Source organism: Bombus pascuorum, chromosome 11, assembly GCF_905332965.1.
Source record: "Bombus pascuorum chromosome 11, iyBomPasc1.1, whole genome shotgun sequence".
NCBI classification, from domain to species: Eukaryota; Metazoa; Arthropoda; class Insecta; order Hymenoptera; family Apidae; genus Bombus; species Bombus pascuorum.
In genome coordinates, this window is record NC_083498.1 from 4,697,905 (window position 1) to 4,718,275 (window position 20,371).

A 20,371-nucleotide genomic window follows, 5' to 3' on the forward strand; every position below is an offset into this window, starting at 1 on the left:
CGTGTAACGTTATATAATATTACCTTGTAACGTATAACGTTATATCCTATTACGTAATAACGTATAACGTTATATACTATTACGTAATGACGTATAACGTTTTATCCTATTATGTAATAACGTATAACGTTATATCCTATTACGTAATGACGTATAACGTTATATCCTATTACGTAATAACGTGTAACGTTAAATACTATTACCTTATAATGTATAACGTTATATAGTATTACGTAATGACGTATAACGTTATATACTATTACGTAATAACGTGTAACGTTATATAATAATACCTTATAACGTATAACGTTATATACTATTACGTAATAACGTATATCGTCATATACTATTACCTTATAACGTATAACGTTATATCCTATTACGTAATAACGTGTAACGCTATATACTATTACCTTATAATGTATAACGTTATATACTATTACGTAATGACGTATAACGTTATATCCTATTACGTAATAACGTATATCGGTATATAGTATTACGTAATAACGTATAACGTCATATACTATTACCTTATAACGTATAACGTTATATACTATTACGTAATGACGTATAACGTTATATCCTAATACGTAATAACGTATATCGGTATATAGTATTACGTAATAACGTATAACGTCATATACTATTACCTTATAACGCGTAACGTTATATCCTATTACGTACTAACGTATAACGTTATATACCATTACGTAATGACGTATAACGTTATATCTTATTACGTACTAACGTATAACGTTATATACCACTACGTAATAACGTGTAACGTTATATAATATTACCTTGTAACGTATAACGTTATATCCTATTACGTAATAACGTATAACGTTATATACTATTACCTTATAACGTATAACGTTATATCCTATTACGTACTAACGTATAACGTTATATACCATTACGTAATAACGTGTAACGTTATATCATATTACGTAATGGCGTATAACGTTATATCCTATTACGTAATAACGTATAACGTTATATACTATTACGTACTAACGTATAACGTTATATACTATTACGTAATGACATATAACGTTATATCCTATTACGTAATAACATATATCGTTATATAGTATTACCTTATGACGTATAACGTTATGAAGTACTACCCTATAACGTATAACGTTATATACTACTACGTACTGACGTATAACGTTATATCCTATTACGTAATAACGTATAACGTTATATACTATTACCTTATAACGTATAACGTTATATACTATTACCTTATAACGTATAACGTTATATCCTATTACGTAATAACATATATCGTTATATATTAATACCTTATGACGTATAACGTTATATACTATTACGTAATGACGTATGACGTTATATCCTAATACGTAATAACGTATATCGGTATATAGTATTACGTAATAACGTATAACGTCATATACTATTACCTTATAACGTGTAACGTTATATCCTATTACGTACTAACGTATAACGTTATATACCATTACGTAATGACGTATAACGTTATATACCACTACGTAATAACGTGTAACGTTATATAATATTACCTTGTAACGTATAACGTTATATCCTATTACGTAATAACGTATAACGTTATATACTATTACCTTATAACGTATAACGTTATATCCTATTACGTACTAACGTATAACGTTATATACCATTACGTAATAACGTGTAACGTTATATCATATTACGTAATGACGTATAACGTTATATCCTATTACGTAATAACGTATAACGTTATATACTATTACGTAATGGCGTATAACGTTTTATCCTATTATGTAATAACGTATAACGTTATATCCTATTACGTAATGACGTATAACGTTATATCCTATTACGTAATAACGTGTAACGTTAAATACTATTACCTTATAATGTATAACGTTATATACTATTACGTAATGACGTATAACGTTATATACTATTACGTAATAACGTGTAACGTTATATAATAATACCTTATAACGTATAACGTTATATCCTATTACGCAATAACGAATAACGTTATATACTATTACCTTATAACGTATAACGTTATAACCTATTACGTAGTAACGTATAACGTTATATACCATTACGTAATAACGTGTAACGTTATATCCTATTACGTAATGACGTATAACGTTAGATCCTATTACGTAATAACGTATAACGTTATATACTATTACGTAATGACGTATAACGTTATATCCTATTATGTAATAACGTATAACGTTATATACTATTACGTAATGACGTATAATGTTATATCGTATTACGTAATAACCTTGTAACGTTATATACTATTACCTTATAATGTATAACGTTATATACTATTACGTAATGACGTATAACGTTATATACTATTACGTAATAACGTATAACGTTATATCCTATTACGTACTAACGTATAACGTTATATACCATTACGTAATGACGTATAACGTTATATCCTATTACGTACTAACGTATAACGTTATATACGACTACGTAATAACGTGTAACGTTATATAATATTACCTTATAACGTATAACGTTATATCCTATTACGTAATGACGTATAACGTTATATCCTATTACGTAATAACGTATACCGTTATATAGTATTACGTTATAACGTATAACGTCATATACTATTACGTAATGACGTATAACGTTATATACTATTACGTAATGACGTATAACGTTATATACTATTACGTAATGACGTATAACGTTATATAATATTACGTAATGACGTATAACGTTATATACTATTACGTAATGACGTATAACGTTATATACCATTACGTAATAACGTGTAACGTTTTATAATATTACCTTATAACGTATAACGTTATATACTATTACGTAATGACGTATAACGTTATATCCTATTACGTAATAACGTGTAACGTTATATACTATTACCTTATAATGTATAACGTTATATACTATTACGTAATGACGTATAACGTTATATCCTATTACGTAATAACGTATAACGTCATATACTATTACCTTATAACGTATAACGTTATATCCTATTAAGTACTAACGTATAACGTTGTATACCATTACGTAATAACGTGTAACGTTTTATAATATTACCTTATAACGTATAACGTTATATACTATTACGTAATAACGTATATCGTCATATACTATTACCTTATAACGTATAACGTTATATCCTATTACGTAATAACGTGTAACGCTATATACTATTACCTTATAATGTATAACGTTATATACTATTACGTAATGACGTATAACGTTATATACTATTACGTAATAACGTGTAACGTTATATACTATTACCTTATAATGTATAACGTTATATACTATTACGTAATGACGTATAACGTTATATCCTATTACGTAATAACGTATAACGTCATATACTATTACCTTATAACGTATAACGTTATATCCTATTAAGTACTAACGTATAACGTTGTATACCATTACGTAATGACGTATAACGTTATATCCTATTACGTACTAACGTATAACGTTATATACCACTACGTAATAACGTGTAACGTTATACAATATTACCTTATAACGTATAACGTTATATCCTATTACGTACTAACGTATAACGTTATATACTATTACCTTATAACGTATAACGTTATATCTTATTACGTACTAACGTATAACGTTATATACCATTACGTAATAACGTGTAACGTTTTATAATATTACCTTATAACGTATAACGTTATATACTATTACGTAATAACGTATATCGTCATATACTATTACCTTATAACGTATAACGTTATATCCTATTACGTAATAACGTGTAACGCTATATACTATTACCTTATAATGTATAACGTTATATACTATTACGTAATGACGTATAACGTTATATACTATTACGTAATAACGTGTAACGTTATATAATAATACCTTATAACGTATAACGTTATATCCTATTACGCAATAACGAATAACGTTATATACTATTACCTTATAACGTATAACGTTATAACCTATTACGTAGTAACGTATAACGTTATATATCATTACGTAATAACGTGTAACGTTATATCCTATTACGTAATGACGTATAACGTTAGATCCTATTACGTAATAACGTATAACGTTATATACTATTACGTAATGACGTATAACGTTATATCCTATTACGTAATAACGTATAACGTTATATCCTATTACGTAATGACGTATAACGTTATATCCTATTACGTAATAACGTGTAACGTTAAATACTATTACCTTATAATGTATAACGTTATATACTATTACGTAATGACGTATAACGTTATATACTATTACGTAATAACGTGTAACGTTATATAATAATACCTTATAACGTATAACGTTATATCCTATTACGCAATAACGAATAACGTTATATACTATTACCTTATAACGTATAACGTTATAACCTATTACGTAGTAACGTATAACGTTATATACCATTACGTAATAACGTGTAACGTTATATCCTATTACGTAATGACGTATAACGTTAGATCCTATTACGTAATAACGTATAACGTTATATACTATTACGTAATGACGTATAACGTTATATCCTATTATGTAATAACGTATAACGTTATATACGACTACGTAATAACGTGTAACGTTATATAATATTACCTTATAACGTATAACGTTATATCCTATTACGTAATGACGTATAACGTTATATCCTATTACGTAATAACGTATACCGTTATATAGTATTACGTTATAACGTATAACGTCATATACTATTACGTAATGACGTATAACGTTATATACTATTACCTTATAATGTATAACGTTATATACTATTACGTAATGACGTATAACGTTATATACTATTACGTAATAACGTATAACGTTATATCCTATTACGTACTAACGTATAACGTTATATACCATTACGTAATGACGTATAACGTTATATCCTATTACGTACTAACGTATAACGTTATATACGACTACGTAATAACGTGTAACGTTATATAATATTACCTTATAACGTATAACGTTATATCCTATTACGTAATGACGTATAACGTTATATCCTATTACGTAATAACGTATACCGTTATATAGTATTACGTTATAACGTATAACGTCATATAATATTACGTAATGACGTATAACGTTATATACTATTACGTAATGACGTATAACGTTATATACTATTACGTAATGACGTATAACGTTATATAATATTACGTAATGACGTATAACGTTATATACTATTACGTAATGACGTATAACGTTATATACCATTACGTAATAACGTGTAACGTTTTATAATATTACCTTATAACGTATAACGTTATATACTATTACGTAATGACGTATAACGTTATATCCTATTACGTAATAACGTGTAACGTTATATACTATTACCTTATAATGTATAACGTTATATACTATTACGTAATGACGCATAACGTTATATACTATTACGTAATGACGTATAACGTTATATCCTATTACGTAATAACGTATAACGTCATATACTATTACCTTATAACGTATAACGTTATATCCTATTAAGTACTAACGTATAACGTTGTATACCATTACGTAATGACGTATAACGTTATATCCTATTACGTACTAACGTATAACGTTATATACCACTACGTAATAACGTGTAACGTTATACAATATTACCTTATAACGTATAACGTTATATCCTATTACGTACTAACGTATAACGTTATATACTATTACCTTATAACGTATAACGTTATATCTTATTACGTACTAACGTATAACGTTATATACCATTACGTAATAACGTGTAACGTTTTATAATATTACCTTATAACGTATAACGTTATATACTATTACGTAATAACGTATATCGTCATATACTATTACCTTATAACGTATAACGTTATATCCTATTACGTAATAACGTGTAACGCTATATACTATTACCTTATAATGTATAACGTTATATACTATTACGTAATGACGTATAACGTTATATACTATTACGTAATAACGTGTAACGTTATATAATAATACCTTATAACGTATAACGTTATATCCTATTACGCAATAACGAATAACGTTATATACTATTACCTTATAACGTATAACGTTATAACCTATTACGTAGTAACGTATAACGTTATATACCATTACGTAATAACGTGTAACGTTATATCCTATTACGTAATGACGTATAACGTTAGATCCTATTACGTAATAACGTATAACGTTATATACTATTACGTAATGACGTATAACGTTTTATCCTATTATGTAATAACGTATAACGTTATATCCTATTACGTAATGACGTATAACGTTATATCCTATTACGTAATAACGTGTAACGTTAAATACTATTACCTTATAATGTATAACGTTATATACTATTACGTAATGACGTATAACGTTATATACTATTACGTAATAACGTGTAACGTTATATAATAATAACTTATAACGTATAACGTTATATCCTATTACGCAATAACGAATAACGTTATATACTATTACCTTATAACGTATAACGTTATAACCTATTACGTAGTAACGTATAACGTTATATACCATTACGTAATAACGTGTAACGTTATATCCTATTACGTAATGACGTATAACGTTAGATCCTATTACGTAATAACGTATAACGTTAGATCCTATTACGTAATAACGTATAACGTTATATACTATTACGTAATGACGTATAACGTTATATCCTATTACGTACTAACGTATAACGTTATATACCACTACGTAATAACGTGTAACGTTATACAATATTACCTTATAACGTATAACGTTATATCCTAATACGTACTAACGTATAACGTTATATACTATTACCTTATAACGTATAACGTTATATCTTATTACGTACTAACGTATAACGTTATATACCATTACGTAATAACGTGTAACGTTTTATAATATTACCTTATAACGTATAACGTTATATACTATTACGTAATAACGTATATCGTCATATACTATTACCTTATAACGTATAACGTTATATCCTATTACGTAATAACGTGTAACGCTATATACTATTACCTTATAATGTATAACGTTATATACTATTACGTAATGACGTATAACGTTAGATCCTATTACGTAATAACGTATAACGTTATATACTATTACGTAATGACGTATAACGTTTTATCCTATTATGTAATAACGTATAACGTTATATCCTATTACGTAATGACGTATAACGTTATATCCTATTACGTAATAACGTGTAACGTTAAATACTATTACCTTATAATGTATAACGTTATATACTATTACGTAATGACGTATGACGTTATATCCTAATACGTAATAACGTATATCGGTATATAGTATTACGTAATAACGTATAACGTCATATACTATTACCTTATAACGTGTAACGTTATATCCTATTACGTACTAACGTATAACGTTATATACCATTACGTAATGACGTATAACGTTATATACCACTACGTAATAACGTGTAACGTTATATAATATTACCTTGTAACGTATAACGTTATATCCTATTACGTAATAACGTATAACGTTATATACTATTACCTTATAACGTATAACGTTATATCCTATTACGTACTAACGTATAACGTTATATACCATTACGTAATAACGTGTAACGTTATATCATATTACGTAATGACGTATAACGTTATATCCTATTACGTAATAACGTATAACGTTATATACTATTACGTAATGGCGTATAACGTTTTATCCTATTATGTAATAACGTATAACGTTATATCCTATTACGTAATGACGTATAACGTTATATCCTATTACGTAATAACGTGTAACGTTAAATACTATTACCTTATAATGTATAACGTTATATACTATTACGTAATGACGTATAACGTTATATACTATTACGTAATAACGTGTAACGTTATATAATAATACCTTATAACGTATAACGTTATATCCTATTACGCAATAACGAATAACGTTATATACTATTACCTTATAACGTATAACGTTATAACCTATTACGTAGTAACGTATAACGTTATATACCATTACGTAATAACGTGTAACGTTATATCCTATTACGTAATGACGTATAACGTTAGATCCTATTACGTAATAACGTATAACGTTATATACTATTACGTAATGACGTATAACGTTATATCCTATTATGTAATAACGTATAACGTTATATACTATTACGTAATGACGTATAATGTTATATCGTATTACGTAATAACCTTGTAACGTTATATACTATTACCTTATAATGTATAACGTTATATACTATTACGTAATGACGTATAACGTTATATACTATTACGTAATAACGTATAACGTTATATCCTATTACGTAATAACGTATAACGTTATATACCATTACGTAATGACGTATAACGTTATATCCTATTACGTACTAACGTATAACGTTATATACGACTACGTAATAACGTGTAACGTTATATAATATTACCTTATAACGTATAACGTTATATCCTATTACGTAATGACGTATAACGTTATATCCTATTACGTAATAACGTATACCGTTATATAGTATTACGTTATAACGTATAACGTCATATACTATTACGTAATGACGTATAACGTTATATACTATTACGTAATGACGTATAACGTTATATACTATTACGTAATGACGTATAACGTTATATAATATTACGTAATGACGTATAACGTTATATACTATTACGTAATGACGTATAACGTTATATACCATTACGTAATAACGTGTAACGTTTTATAATATTACCTTATAACGTATAACGTTATATACTATTACGTAATGACGTATAACGTTATATCCTATTACGTAATAACGTGTAACGTTATATACTATTACCTTATAATGTATAACGTTATATACTATTACGTAATGACGCATAACGTTATATACTATTACGTAATGACGTATAACGTTATATCCTATTACGTAATAACGTATAACGTCATATACTATTACCTTATAACGTATAACGTTATATCCTATTAAGTACTAACGTATAACGTTGTATACCATTACGTAATGACGTATAACGTTATATCCTATTACGTACTAACGTATAACGTTATATACCACTACGTAATAACGTGTAACGTTATACAATATTACCTTATAACGTATAACGTTATATCCTATTACGTACTAACGTATAACGTTATATACTATTACCTTATAACGTATAACGTTATATCTTATTACGTACTAACGTATAACGTTATATACCATTACGTAATAACGTGTAACGTTTTATAATATTACCTTATAACGTATAACGTTATATACTATTACGTAATAACGTATATCGTCATATACTATTACCTTATAACGTATAACGTTATATCCTATTACGTAATAACGTGTAACGCTATATACTATTACCTTATAATGTATAACGTTATATACTATTACGTAATGACGTATAACGTTATATACTATTACGTAATAACGTGTAACGTTATATAATAATACCTTATAACGTATAACGTTATATCCTATTACGCAATAACGAATAACGTTATATACTATTACCTTATAACGTATAACGTTATAACCTATTACGTAGTAACGTATAACGTTATATATCATTACGTAATAACGTGTAACGTTATATCCTATTACGTAATGACGTATAACGTTAGATCCTATTACGTAATAACGTATAACGTTATATACTATTACGTAATGACGTATAACGTTTTATCCTATTATGTAATAACGTATAACGTTATATCCTATTACGTAATGACGTATAACGTTATATCCTATTACGTAATAACGTGTAACGTTAAATACTATTACCTTATAATGTATAACGTTATATACTATTACGTAATGACGTATAACGTTATATACTATTACGTAATAACGTGTAACGTTATATAATAATACCTTATAACGTATAACGTTATATCCTATTACGCAATAACGAATAACGTTATATACTATTACCTTATAACGTATAACGTTATAACCTATTACGTAGTAACGTATAACGTTATATCCCATTACGTAATAACGTGTAACGTTATATCCTATTACGTAATGACGTATAACGTTAGATCCTATTACGTAATAACGTATAACGTTATATACTATTACGTAATGACGTATAACGTTATATCCTATTATGTAATAACGTATAACGTTATATACGACTACGTAATAACGTGTAACGTTATATAATATTACCTTATAACGTATAACGTTATATCCTATTACGTAATGACGTATAACGTTATATCCTATTACGTAATAACGTATACCGTTATATAGTATTACGTTATAACGTATAACGTCATATACTATTACGTAATGACGTATAACGTTATATACTATTACGTAATGACGTATAACGTTATATACTATTACGTAATGACGTATAACGTTATATAATATTACGTAATGACGTATAACGTTATATACTATTACGTAATGACGTATAACGTTATATACCATTACGTAATAACGTGTAACGTTTTATAATATTACCTTATAACGTATAACGTTATATACTATTACGTAATGACGTATAACGTTATATCCTATTACGTAATAACGTGTAACGTTATATACTATTACCTTATAATGTATAACGTTATATACTATTACGTAATGACGCATAACGTTATATACTATTACGTAATGACGTATAACGTTATATCCTATTACGTAATAACGTATAACGTCATATACTATTACCTTATAACGTATAACGTTATATCCTATTAAGTACTAACGTATAACGTTGTATACCATTACGTAATGACGTATAACGTTATATCCTATTACGTACTAACGTATAACGTTATATACCACTACGTAATAACGTGTAACGTTATACAATATTACCTTATAACGTATAACGTTATATCCTATTACGTAATAACGTGTAACGTTATATCCTATTACGTAATGACGTATAACGTTAGATCCTATTACGTAATAACGTATAACGTTATATACTATTACGTAATGACGTATAACGTTTTATCCTATTATGTAATAACGTATAACGTTATATCCTATTACGTAATGACGTATAACGTTATATCCTATTACGTAATAACGTGTAACGTTAAATACTATTACCTTATAATGTATAACGTTATATACTATTACGTAATGACGTATAACGTTATATACTATTACGTAATAACGTGTAACGTTATATAATAATACCTTATAACGTATAACGTTATATCCTATTACGCAATAACGAATAACGTTATATACTATTACCTTATAACGTATAACGTTATAACCTATTACGTAGTAACGTATAACGTTATATACCATTACGTAATAACGTGTAACGTTATATCCTATTACGTAATGACGTATAACGTTAGATCCTATTACGTAATAACGTATAACGTTATATACTATTACGTAATGACGTATAACGTTATATCCTATTATGTAATAACGTATAACGTTATATACTATTACGTAATGACGTATAACGTTATATCGTATTACGTAATAACCTTGTAACGTTATATACTATTACCTTATAATGTATAACGTTATATACTATTACGTAATGACGTATAACGTTATATACTATTACGTAATAACGTATAACGTTATATCCTATTACGTACTAACGTATAACGTTATATACCATTACGTAATGACGTATAACGTTATATCCTATTACGTACTAACGTATAACGTTATATACGACTACGTAATAACGTGTAACGTTATATAATATTACCTTATAACGTATAACGTTATATCCTATTACGTAATGACGTATAACGTTATATCCTATTACGTAATAACGTATACCGTTATATAGTATTACGTTATAACGTATAACGTCATATACTATTACGTAATGACGTATAACGTTATATACTATTACGTAATGACGTATAACGTTATATACTATTACGTAATGACGTATAACGTTATATAATATTACGTAATGACGTATAACGTTATATGCTATTACGCAATGACGTATAACGTTATATACTATTACGTAATAACGTATATCGGTATATAGTATTACGTAATAACGTATAACGTCATATACTATTACCTTATAACGTATAACGTTATACAATATTACCTTATAACGTATTTTTTATTAAAATTCTCAAAGATCTTTTTTATTTTATTTTGGTTATTTTACAATTTGTCCTTGCGGACATTTGGTAAAGTGTTATATCTTGTTGGTGAAGAAAAAAAAAATATAAATAAAAAATAATATAGCATGTGGGCGGCTACCCCCAGCGGGGTGCCAGCTTCGTTTTTTCTAAGTTATATCTTTTATGAGGTCTATTGGGTGTTTCCTTTTTAGTCTTGTTGCGATGTTTGTTGTGTTGCACGTTTCAACTGCCAGCTGGTTCGGGTGTGTTTCTATTCTTGTTCTGTATCTTGTTGCGAATCTGGTAATCTCCTCCTTGACCGTTGATATTCCGAGGTCTTTCCTTATGTCCTCGTTTCTAACGTACCACGGGGCGTTTACCATTGTTCTAAGGATTTTGGCTTGGATTGTTTCTATTTTGTTTATATGGCTCATTGCTGCTGTTCCCCATAGTGGAATTCCGTATGTCTAGATTGGCTTTATGATTATTTTATATATTTTCAGTTTGTTTTCTGTGCTTAGTTTGGATTTTCGGCTTGTTAGCCAGTACATTTGTCTCCTTGCTATCTGTATCTTGTCTATTATTGATTTGATGTGCTGTTTCCATGTGAAGTGTGTATCTATGTGAAGTCCAAGGTATTTGACTTGCCTTGTTTGTGTTATTTGCGTGCCGTTCAGGAAGATGTTTGGTGTTATCTGTTTTCTCAATGTGAATGTAATGTGGTTGCATTTGTCAGGGTTAGCTTTGATTTGTTTGTCCTGTAGCCACTTTTCTATTTTTGTGATGTGCTCTTGTAGTATTGTGGCTGCTGTTACAGGGTTAGTGTGCCTGACTAGCACGGCTGTGTCGTCCGCGAATGTCAGTATTTTGCTATTGGTAGTTGTTGGAATGTTGGCCGTGTATAATGTGTATAGTATGGGTCCTAGGACGCTTCCTTGTGGAACACCTGCTTTGATGTCTTTTGCTTCGGAGTGTGCGTCCTTGATTTTTACTGTGAAGGTTCTGTTGCTTATGTATGATTTTATTATTTGGTATATTTTTTCCGGGAATTGTTTCTTGATTGTTTGTATTAGGCTTTCGTGGTTTATTTTGTCGAAAGCTTTCTCTATGTCCATGAATAGGGCTGTACAATATTGTTTGTTTTCTATTGTGTGTATTATTTCGTTGACAAGCCTGTGCATTTGTTCTATGGTGGAGTGTTTATTTCTGAATCCAAATTGATGGTCTGGTATTAGTTTTTCCTTCTCTATTATTGGTTTTAGTCGGGCGTATATTACTTTTTCTAGTATTTTGGAGAGCACGGGGAGTAGTGATATTGGTCTGTAGGATGTTGCTTCATGTGGGTCTTTGCCTGGTTTGGGTAACATTATGATTTGTGCCTGTTTCCATAATGCAGGATAATATTGTATTCTTAGTATTGCATTGAATATTATTGTAATTAACCGTATCGCTTTTGGAGGGAGGTTTTTCAATATTTTGCCATTGATTAGATCGATTCCTGGTGCTTTGTTGTTTTTTGTTTTTTCTATTATGTTTCTTATTTCTTGTGCTGTTGTTTTGGGTATGGTGTATTGCTTGTCGATTGCAGTGCTAGTGGCTATCGCGTCGTCGTCCGTATGGCTATTGTGGTTGCTGTTATTGATGTTGTGTGGTGTAAATGTGTTGCATAGGTGGATGGAAAATTCTTCGGCTTGCTCTTCGTTGCTTCTTGCCCATGTGTTGTCTGCTTTTCTGATTGCTGGGGCTGGTTTTATCGCCTTCTTTATTTTTTTTGTGGCTTTCCATAGTGAGTAGTTGTAGTTCTCGTGTGCAGATAGTGACTCTATGAACTTTGTGAATTCGTTGTTGTTGTGCTCTTTTATTTTGTTTTTTATTTCCTTTGCAAGTTTGTTTAGGTGTTTTTTGTTTTCTTTTGTTCTATGTTTTTGCCATTTTGCTTTCGCTTTTCTTTTATCTCTAATTTTTTCGAGGATGTCTGATGGGATTTGTTTTGTTGGTCTAGTGGTAGTTGCTGGTTTTGTGGTTGCCCGTGCTGCCTCTTGTATAGTTTTTGTAAGTGTTGTTACAGCTTGTTCGATGTGTTGGGGCGTTTTCAGTGGGATGTTGCAGTTGATTTTGCTTTCAATTATTTCTTTGAAGGTTTGCCAATTAGTGGATTTGTTGCATAGCGTCTCTGAGTTGTTGTAGAGTATTGGCTTGTTTCTGTATGTTATTATTATGGGTGTATGGTCGGAGCTAAGCTCGAGGCTGGATGCTATATTTATTTTATTTCCGTTTAATCCCTTTGTGACTGCAAAGTCGAGTAGGTCAGGGATTTTGCTCAGGTCTGTCGGCCAGTATGTCGGTCTTCCTGTGGATAATATATTGAGATTGTTTTTCCTGATGTGTTTTTCCAGGGTTCTGCCTCGAGGTGTAGTGATTCTTGATCCCCATGTTGTGTGCTTTGAGTTGTAGTCTCCTGCTGCGATAAACTTGTCGCCTAGTTGTTGGAAGTATTCTTCCCACATTTGTGTTGTAATTTTGTGTCGCGGTGGTGCATATACTGCTGACAGCTGTAGACGGTTGCTGCTAGTTTGTACGGTAACGGTAGTTGCTTGTATGCGTTCTTTACTAACTTGGCTGTGTAGGTGGTGTTTAATGTCGTTTCTTATTATCACTGCGGTTCCTCCGTGTGCTTTTCCTGAGGGGTGCTTGGTATCGTATATGGTATAGTGCGGTATTTTTGTGTAGCTTTTTGTTGTGAAATGCGTCTCCGATACAAGTAGTATGTCTATGTTGTTGTGGTATAGGAATGCTTTGGTTTCAATGGCCCTTTGTTGTAGACCGTTAGAGTTCCAGGCAGCTATTTTTAGTATGTCCGTTTTTACTTTTTGCTTAGCATGGTTGTTATCAGTTGTATCATAGCTGTGATTTGTAATGATTGCTGCTTGAATGCTTCGTTTAGTTCGCTTATCGTTCTTGTTAACATGTCGGTGCTTTTGATGGATTGTTTTAATAGTTCTTTTATTTCTGTAGCGTCGTTGGTGTTGTTGTTGTGGTTTTGATTGGCTACGGGTGTTACTTCCTTGGTTGCTTGCGCGTAGCTTCGACTGCCAGTGGTGTTGATATTGTTGTGGTTGTTGTTCATTACGTACTGTACTTTAATTGGTGTCTCAGCTTCTGCCCTGTCTTGTTGTGTGTGGTGGTAGTTATATGTCCTGCTTCTAAGCGGCGGAAACAATTTACGTTGGAGTATTTTTCTGGCTGGGCAGCCTTTGTAGCTGGCTGGGTGGTTTCCGTTGCAGTTGTAGCACTTTACCTCTTTTATTTTTCCCGTATATGGGCAGTAAGTTGTCAGGTGCTTTCCTGCGCATTTGACGCACACCGGGTTTCTGTTGCAGTAATTTTTTGTGTGCTCATATTGTTGGCACCGCATGCACTGAGGTATGTCTTTTTTTTGTCTGGGTGGTTCGACTGTGATTATTGTGTTTAAGATTTGTTTAATGTCATAGATTTCCTTGTTGTTTTTGTTCGGTTCTAGTTCTATTAGGAACAGCGGTAGTGGTTGTTTGGTGTCAAATCTCGTTATGTTGTTTATTGCTCTTACCTGGTGTCCGATTTTGGCTAGTTCGTCGCATATGTTGCTTGTGTTTGTTCTTGGGTGTAGCCCTCTGATAACTGCTTTATAGCTTTTGTCAGTTTTGAGCTGGTAGGTGTGGTACCCGGCGTTTTTTTCTTTTAGCACTTTTACCACTTTTCTGTAGGTCTCTGGGGCGTTGGTTTGCACTTTTACCTGGTCCAGTTTTAATTGTTTTATTGAGTAGTTTTCTTTGCCTGCCGTATTGTTTAGCAGTTCGAGGAGGGGGTCTATTATTTGCGCATCGATGTATATTGGCAGTGGTTTGGGGTTGTGTGTTATTGGTTTTTCAGTTGTTTCAGTTGTTTCTGGTTCCTTCTCTTGTGGTAGTATGCTGAAGGGGTTTTGTAGTGGGATTTCTTGGAGCCACTGCTTACTTACTGTTTCTGCAGCCCTCCTAGTATTTGCGTTTGTTGTAATTTTTCTTCTTTTGCTGGGAGTTACGAGCTTCCAGCTTTCGTCTTGTTGTGTTAGATCGTTGTTGGTGGTGTTTCTCTCGTCACTCATCTGAGTCGTATCCATTTCGGCTTCTGTGCATTCATGGATTTCCATGGTTTTGTATATGGCGTATGTTTCATCGTTGTTTGATATCCTGAGCGGTGGCACTCGTTGCATTGCTTTGTTTTCCCCGCTTTTCGCACTTTCGGGGGCACTTTTTTCCACGTCCGATTTCGACTGAGAGACCTCTCCGGGCACCAGGCACGTCTGCACTCTTCGGCAGTCGAAAGGGAACTACCTTATAACGTATAACGTTATATCCTATTACGTACTAACGTATAACGTTATATACTATTACCTTATAACGTATAACGTTATATCTTATTACGTACTAACGTATAACGTTATATACCATTACGTAATAACGTGTAACGTTTTATAATATTACCTTATAACGTATAACGTTATACAATATTACCTTATAACGTATAACGTTATATCCTATTACGTAATAACGTATAACGTTATATACTATTACCTTATAACGTATAACGTTATATACCATTACGTAATAACGTGTAACGTTATATCATATTACGTAATGACGTATAACGTTATATCCTATTACGTAATAACGTATAACGTTATATACTATTACGTAATGACGTATAACGTTTTATCCTATTACGTAATGACGTATAACGTTATATCCTATTACGTAATAACGTATAACGTTATATCCTATTACGTAATAACGTGTAACGTCATATACTATTACCTTATAACGTATAACGTTATATACTATTACGTAATGACGTATAACGTTATATCCTATTACGTAATAACGTATAACGTTATATACTATTACGTACTAACGTATAACGTTATATACTATTACGTAATGACATATAACGTTATATCCTATTACGTAATAACATATATCGTTATATAGTATTACCTTATGACGTATAACGTTATGTAGTACTACCCTATAACGTATAACGTTATATACTACTACGTACTGACGTATAACGTTATATCCTATTACGTAATAACGTATAACGTTATATACTATTACCTTATAACGTATAACGTTATATCCTATTACGTACTAACGTATAACGTTATATACCATTACGTAATAGCGTGTAACGTTATATAATATTACCTTATAACGTATAACGTTATATACTATTACGTAATGACGTATAACGTTATATCCTATTACGTAATAACGTATAAAGTTATATCCTATTACGTAATAACGTATTACGTTATATACTATTACCTTATATCGTATAACGTTATATACTATTACGTAATAACGCAAACCGTTATATAGTATTACGTAATAACGTATAACGTTATATACTATTACGTAATGACGTATAACGTTATATAATATTACGTTATGACGTATAACGTTATATACTATTACGTAATGACGTATAACGTTATATACAATTACGTAATGACGTATAACGTTATATCCTATTATGTAATAACGTATAACGTTATATACTATTACGTAATGACGTATAACGTTATATCCTATTACGTAATAACGTGTAACGTTATATACTATTACCTTATAATGTATAACGTTATATACTATTACGTAATGACGCATAACGTTATATACTATTACGTAATGACGTATAACGTTATATCCTATTACGTAATAACGTATAACGTCATATACTATTACCTTATAACGTATAACGTTATATCCTATTAAGTACTAACGTATAACGTTGTATACCATTACGTAATGACGTATAACGTTATATCCTATTACGTACTAACGTATAACGTTATATACCACTACGTAATAACGTGTAACGTTATACAATATTACCTTATGACGTATAACGTTATATCCTATTACGTACTAACGTATAACGTTATATAATATTACCTTATAACGTATAACGTTATATCTTATTACGTACTAACGTATAACGTTATATACCATTACGTAATAACGTGTAACGTTTTATAATATTACCTTATAACGTATAACGTTATATACTATTACGTAATAACGTATATCGTCATATACTATTACCTTATAACGTATAACGTTATATCCTATTATGTAATAACGTGTAACGCTATATACTATTACCTTATAATGTATAACGTTATATACTATTACGTAATGACGTATAACGTTATATCCTATTACGTAATAACGTATATCGGTATATAGTATTACGTAATAACGTATAACGTCATATACTATTACCTTATAACGTATAACGTTATATACTAATACGTAATAACGTATAACGTCATATACTATTACCTTATAACGTATAACGTTATATCCTATTACGTAATAACGTGTAACGCTATATACTATTACCTTATAATGTATAACGTTATATACTATTACGTAATGACGTATAACGTTATATCCTAATACGTAATAACGTATATCGGTATATAGTATTACGTAATAACGTATAACGTCATATACTATTACCTTATAACGTGTAACGTTATATCCTATTACGTACTAACGTATAACGTTATATACCATTACGTAATGACGTATAACGTTATATACCACTACGTAATAACGTGTAACGTTATATAATATTACCTTTTAACGTATAACGTTATATCCTATTACGTAATAACGTATAACGTTATATACTATTACCTTATAACGTATAACGTTATATCCTATTACGTACTAACGTATAACGTTATATACCATTACGTAATAACGTGTAACGTTATATCATATTACGTAATGACGTATAACGTTATATCCTATTACGTAATAACGTATAACGTTATATACTATTACGTAATGACGTATAACGTTTTATCCTATTATGTAATAACGTATAACGTTATATCCTATTACGTAATGACGTATAACGTTATATCCTATTACGTAATAACGTGTAACGTTAAATACTCTTACCTTATAATGTATAACGTTATATACTATTACGTAATGACGTATAACGTTATATACTATTACGTAATAACGTGTAACGTTATATAATAATACCTTATAACGTATAACGTTATATCCTATTACGCAATAACGAATAACGTTATATACTATTACCTTATAACGAATAACGTTATAACCTATTACGTAGTAACGTATAACGTTATATACCATTACGTAATAACGTGTAACGTTATATCCTATTACATAATGACGTATAACGTTAGATCCTATTACGTAATAACGTATAACGTTATATACTATTACGTAATGACGTATAACGTTATATCCTATTATGTAATAACGTATAACGTTATATACTATTACGTAATGACGTATAACGTTATATCGTATTACGTAATAACCTTGTAACGTTATATACTATTACCTTATAATGTATAACGTTATATACTATTACGTAATGACGTATAACGTTATATACTATTACGTAATGACGTATAACGTTATATACTATTACCTTATAACGTATAACGTTATATCTTATTACGTACTAACGTATAACGTTATATACCATTACGTAATAACGTGTAACGTTTTATAATATTACCTTATAACGTATAACGTTATACAATATTACCTTATAACGTATAACGTTATATCCTATTACGTAATAACCTTGTAACGTTATATACTATTACCTTATAATGTATAACGTTATATACTATTACGTAATGACGTATAACGTTATATCCTATTACGTAATAACGTATAACGTTATATACTATTACGTACTAACGTATAACGTTATATACTATTACGTAATGACATATAACGTTATATCCTATTACGTAATAACATATATCGTTATATAGTATTACCTTATGACGTATAACGTTATGTAGTACTACCCTATAACGTATAACGTTATATACTACTACGTACTGACGTATAACGTTATATCCTATTACGTAATAACGTATAACGTTATATACTATTACCTTATAACGTATAACGTTATATCCTATTACGTACTAACGTATAACGTTATATACCATTACGTGATAGCGTGTAACGTTATATAATATTACCTTATAACGTATAACGTTATATACTATTACGTAATGACGTATAACGTTATATCCTATTACGTAATAACGTATAACGTTATATCCTATTATGTAATAACGTATAACGTTATATACTATTACGTAATGACGTATAACGTTATATCCTATTACGTAATAACGTGTAACGTTATATACTATTACCTTATAATGTATAACGTTATATACTATTACGTAATGACGCAT